This window comes from Quercus lobata, chromosome 4 (genome assembly GCF_001633185.2).
Source record: "Quercus lobata isolate SW786 chromosome 4, ValleyOak3.0 Primary Assembly, whole genome shotgun sequence".
Classification (NCBI taxonomy): domain Eukaryota; kingdom Viridiplantae; phylum Streptophyta; class Magnoliopsida; order Fagales; family Fagaceae; genus Quercus; species Quercus lobata.
This window is the reverse complement of record NC_044907.1, coordinates 41,524,769-41,531,036: the sequence shown is the minus strand read 5'-3', so window position 1 is coordinate 41,531,036 and position 6,268 is coordinate 41,524,769. Positions and strand designations below refer to the sequence as shown.

Genomic DNA, 6,268 nt, shown 5'->3' with positions numbered 1-6,268 from the left:
TTTTATTTTATTTTTGAAATATTTTTAATTTAAGGTGTTCGCTTCTAATAATAGTTTTTTATTATCAGACCAATACACCAATTGGTTTTTTGGTATAGATGGAGATTGAACCCCATATCTCTTATTTAACTATCAGAAATTTTATCAGTTGAACTAACTGAAACCTACAAATCTAATATACTATATATAATAGCAGAAGCCTTTAAGGAGATGCTGCCACGTTAGGAAAAAAAGCCCCTTAAAATGCTGCCACGTTTAAATTAAAAGACGATAAATTACAATGTTTGGTAAGGTTACGACACCGTTTAAAAGCCTACACGGAGAGAGGAGAAAGCAGAAAGAGAGAGACAGAGTCTGAGAAAGATATACAATCAATCACAAAGAGAGACAGAGTTCATACGGTGTTAAGAGAGAAATATCTAAGTTCCACCGTTATGGTCAGTTTTTCTGCCGCCATCCGTTCTCTCGCCAGACTCAGAACACCGAAACCACAGGCACACACAGGAATTGAGATTGAGAAAGAGAAATTTAAGTTTCATTAACTCCGTCGATCTAGCCATTTATCTGCCATCATCAGATCACCAAAACTACCACCGGTAATTTTTTTCTCCTTTCTTATATCTGGGTATGAAATATGACTTAATGAAATATGACTTAGTTTTTGGATATTTTGGTTGGGTAGGTATAGATTTAGATATTTGCTTTGATGTTTTGGGATTTTCTGTTATGGTTTGTAGATTTCAGAATAGCGTTGTTAATTTTCCTCTTTTAGATTCTCTCTCTGTTGTGTAATTTACCATTTTCTGCCATCTTCAATTTGGCCCACTTTATTACTGTATGCATGTTCCATTCCTAACCAACAGACAGAGGAAAAAAGAAAATCCAAAAGCACAAACCAATTTTGCCTCTTCAGAAATTGAACAGACCTCTTCTCTTTAATCAACAACCAATAGCATCTCTTACAATCTAACCCATGTTAGCTTAGAATAGAAAAAAAGAGAGAGAGGTTATTATGCATTCTAGAACAGCCGCTAAAGACAGAGAAATCTCAGGGTCAGCGAGTTTTTTTGGTCCAGCATATAGAGAGAGAGAAATCTGAAGGAAACTGCCACTGTCAGGCCAGCCTCCTGCACCGTAAGACTAAAAAATTTCAATGATGGGGGTTATTCAACAATGAAATGGGCCACAATAGCTTTTATTGGTAAGCTAATATAATTTTGGAATCCTACAATATATGTTTCGTTGCTTGCTGTTGTGTCTATGGTGTTACTAAATGGGACCTAATATAAATTTTTGGGTTTCTTTGAATGCAGATGAAAATTTGCATTGTTCTATATATGTTATTTTGATATTCTATATATTTGTTTTTATTGCATTGCACATGTTCAATGAAATCCCTTTTAGACTTAATTAGTGATGATTGGATTCAATTTTTCCCGCCCTCATACCATGATAAATCTAAATGATTTATTCATTTATGAACAATGAATTTGAATTAAAAATTTCGAGGATGAAGTCTAGAAGATATCAACATGGTGGAAAAAATGAATTATGAAACAAATGTGAGGCAATTGGTAGTATTACATAGCATGTACATATTTTTTTTCATGGCTATGCAATTGATTGGGAGGCTCTTAAACACTACCCCACAGCCCCACTACCAAATACACATCTATATCCTGGAATCCATGGGCCCTAACTTTGATAATGACCCATGTAAAATTTGGATGACAAAGAAAAGAATTTGAGTGAATGGAATTATTGAAATTTAAACTTTAGCACAAAATCAGAGTAAAAGAATGCTATTAGTCTTATTTTATTGGTTCCTTCTTGATGAGAAGCAAATGTAGAAGCCATAGAAATAGTTTCATTCTTGGTCTACACCATTGAGAGGTCAGAAAAATCTTAAGCAACTTGGAGTCAACAAGCCTATAGCTCTTGCTTTTATGCTCTTTGCTTTCATGTGTAAGTTTCAAGTTCCGCTTTTTTTGCTATCTAGGTTTTTTTAGTAGATTTGGTTTAGCTTTAGCTTAATTGCCTGTTTGGTTTTATTTGTATAATTGTTTAGGTATGTGTTAATGAAGATTTTTTATTTTATTTTATTCTTTATAAGTTATTGAGTTTATCAAATCTGAAAAAACATAGAGCTTAGGAAAACAAAAAGAGAAAGCTATTTATTCAAAAAAATTCTCTTAGTATTGGGTGTTCGCATTTGGACCCACAATAAGTGTTGGTGCAAACACAATAATAATGGAAATAACACACAAAGAGAAACTGAATAATACTTTTGTATATTATTGATGTAAAGAAAGGAAATACACAACACTATTTGGACTGAGACGCGGCACTCGCTCTCTTTAAGGAGATTCAAGCCCTTGGTTGGCTAATTCTTGTAACCCGTGCAGACCTTCTCTGACTTGTCTCCCCCAGGATACAACAGCCCAACAAGTGTCGTATGGCTAGAATAACCTCTGTACAAAGTGTTCAAGCACAAAGCTCCACTAGAAAGAACACCCTTCCTTGCCAATAATCTCTTTATTTATTTATTTTTTTTTTTGTGTATTGTAAATTGCAGTAACATGGATTGGGTCTGAATGAGTCTATTTATAGGCTCAATGGGCCTTATGAAATTACTACCTAATTTATTCTGATTAATTAGGTCCAATTATTCTGATGTAGTGGGTGTTACAAGATTAATTGTTGGATATTAATCTGATGGGCTGGAGTTACACAATTAATGGTGAGATGAGGAGTTTCTGAAGAATGAATAGGCCCAAACGGATGGTCCATTAAGTGGGTTAATGGCTCTTCATTGTCCATAATAAAAATGGAGTATTAATTCGGGTCATTTACTCACCAACGGATATGGTAATTATTCTGAATGGGCTGTCAAGTGGAGGATCCAAGGGGCTGATTCATTTCCATTTTTGATACCTCCACTCTTCACCTCCCCCTTGAAAACGTATTTAGCCCAATATCTAAGCCTATTAATCACCACAATTAAAAAAGAATAAAATAGTCTCTCTCATTTTCAATGTGGTATTAAACATTTTTCACAACTCTTCATCTTCCATATTCACTTTCACATCTTTACATTTATGTTATAACATTTACTCATTTTAATTGTTTAATATTGAAATGTTCCAACAATAAGTATATTAGCTAGTCAGTTGACCAAATGGCCAAATCACTAACACACTAGCACTAGACTATGTGTAGAATAGTAATCTGTGAATAGTGCTACAACATAGCAACAAAGAACCACAATGATTGACTAGCAGTATGGTTTTAGAATCAATTCCTGTCTTATGGACTTGCATATTATTGCTGTCATGAATTTTTATGTTACCAAATGTGGTCTAAATTTGCTGAATTTTATGATTAGTTACAATTGTTTTCTTATTAGCTTGCTATACTTTTTGCACAAATTCTTTTATTTATGGATATGCTTATTTAACTATGTTGATTTCAAGGGAGGGTGGCACTGACAAATTGTTACTTTCTAATTGGAAGAGTTAAGAGTTCCAATATGGTCAGTATATTTTGTTTTATGTCTAATCTTTTTAGAATATTTGAAAATGAACCAAATGCTAAAATCTTAAATTGGGTTTCATGACTCAGTTTTGGGTATTTTGGTTGGGTTTTAGTTTTTTGGGTTAGATTTGTATTTTGGTTTGGGTTTCTATGTCAAAGCCAGACTTTTTTCCTTTCCTTTGATTTGAATATAACTAAGATTTATGACTTAGTTTTGGGTATTTTGGTTCGGTTTTAGGTTTTTGGGATAGATTTGTGTTTTGGGTTTTTGGGTTTCTGTATCAAAGCTTTGTCTTTTTAGTTTATATTCTCTATTTGTCTTTTAACGTCGTGAATGATTTTAGGAATATAGCACTAATGCAGAAGATTAACCTCAAGTCAAACAGTGGACCTGTCAAGGTAAAAAAGAACCTTTGTTTGGGTTTTTAATGCTATAGTTAATTATTTATTTATTTTTTTTTTTAAGAATTCCGTAAGAAACTTTTATTGAAATAAACACATAAGCTCCTGCACCTTCAAGAAAGAATAGCAACAAAAGCCTCCAAAACAAATGTATTTACAAAAACTTAACAATACTACTAACCCATCTAACAAATTATGTGCCTAGAATTTGGTGATAATTTGTTAATCTAGTTACAGGTTTTAATAAATACAAATTGATCCCTCCAATCTCGGATTGAAGCCTGATACATAATCTCTTCATGCTATAAAATAAGCTGTCGTGTATCACCTGCGATTTTTTTTTTTTTTTTTATACTGTTTGTTCAATAATGTGTATGTGTTTTTCTTTCTACTATGCATTTTAAATTTTATACTTATGTGGGAAAGGGTCAAAAAGAAAGAAAGAAAAATTTAGGAATAGGGAGGACATGGTATGTGTAGAGTGTCTCAGGTGAATTTGGAGAACTATGTTGAATCATTCATACATTAAGAAGTTTCTTCCTGCCTAAAATTTTATTTAAAAAAAAAAAAAAACTATGAAATTGATGTAGAAATAATAGTCTATCTGAAAGTGAAGGAAATGTCTATAGTTAGTGAAAAGAAGGAATTTTAGCACCAATCATGTTCTCTAATGTATAAGTCTAACTAATTGATGTGTTTAAATTTGTTCAAAATGAGATTTTAGATGCAATTCCTCCAGCATGTATGTGCTTCAACTTTGGACAGATTTTGTAAAAATGTCTAAAGAACTATTTGAATTACAACTTATCAAAAAAATAAAACTGCTTGAATTACAAGAATTATGTGCTTTTAATTATTAATAAAAATTTGATTGACACTATAGTGCTTATGACCATTACACACTTGAAACTTCCATGGTGGAAATTTGGTGGCTGGGATTGTAAGATGCATTCTTAGAATTCGGACTACAAAAGATGCAAAGTGTAACTTGGAAGGGGAAAAAATATGTATTTATTTATTTTTTCCAATTTTGTTTAGGTTCTTTTGTTCTTTTATGGCTTTTAGAGATTTAATTTAGATGCTGTTTGTGTATTAAAAGTTGCAATCATTAACTATGTTCGATGCATTTTTATCTATTTAAGAATAGAACATCAATCTTAGGCATCTACCTTCCAATTTGGATTTTCCTAGCAGAGGTGTAAGTGATTCTGTTGCTTAGTGCTAAGTGTTAGCTATAAAAGATCTTATACTACTTTTAAGTACATCCGAATTCCTTTGAACTATCAGCTATGCTTTCTCTTATCAATTAGTTACTCTATCAAAGTCATTTAGATTCAAACCATCAAATTTAGAGAATTTAAGGTGGTTTTTTTTTTTTCTTTTTCTTTTCCATAAAGGTTTGATTTTGGTTTTTCCACATTTAAATTTTTCTTCTTAAAGTGTTTCTACTAATAGAAATTAAAATATTGTTTCTTTGTATCTATATGTTGGAATTTTACCTTTTAATATTATTGAATATGCTCTCCTTAGTTTTCGTGATTGTTATAGATCAATAGAAATAGTTTGAATGGATTATGAATATATGTTCACTTCTACTATTGAAAGAATTTTTTGGAACATGGGGCTCAAAAGGTTGTATTAGTTTCTATCTTTTCAAAGGTTATGTTTAAATAGGTCTTCATTATGCTATTTCCTCGAGTAGGACAACAATCACCTTTTACCACACCAAAGAATCCAGTTTGTTCCTATTGTGTATACCTTTGGAGTTGGCATGTTCAAGATGGACTACATTTGTGGGGGTTCATATGTGCTATAAGTTTTTGCAGGTGAATGGTGATGTTTCAATTCATCCAACTGAAATAGAGCTGGCACTTCAGTGCATCATGGCTAGAATATGGCTAATCTAACTAAATTGTTTTTTGGTTAAAGAGATCTTAGACTTAATTTTCTGCTATTGGGGAATTTTAAACTTTTGGCATTGTTATTGAACCTAACTCTATATTACACAATTGTCATTTTTGTTTTTTTGAAGTGATTGACATTAACAAGCCTTTATTAAAAATATTAACTATTGTACATCATGTTGAGTGCCTTAAATATTGTTAGAAGCTTTTGGAACTTCAAAAAAAGATGGGAACATGTTTATAGGCTTTAATATTTTCACCCAATATACGGTCAAGAGTGTAAAAAGTATACTTACAAGTAGAACAAATGATGGATGTACTGCATTACCCAAATGAATTTCAATGAATTTTATTGTATTGCTATGTTAAATTGATGGTATTTTAAATATGTTAAATGTTCCCGCACATTGTGCGGGTTAAATGCTAGT

At 31.9% G+C, this 6,268-nt stretch overlaps 1 long non-coding RNA gene across 1 annotated transcript; it reads left to right on the top strand.

Moving 5' to 3' along the window:
• Window positions 1–1,318: 1,318 nt before the first annotated feature.
• LOC115983338 lies at window positions 1,319–6,187 on the top strand. Its single transcript, XR_004090024.1, has 4 exons — window positions 1,319–1,965; window positions 3,474–3,532; window positions 3,879–3,933; window positions 5,763–6,187. It is a non-coding gene; the product is annotated as an uncharacterized LOC115983338 (long non-coding RNA).
• The last annotated feature ends 81 nt before the right edge of the window (window positions 6,188–6,268 follow it).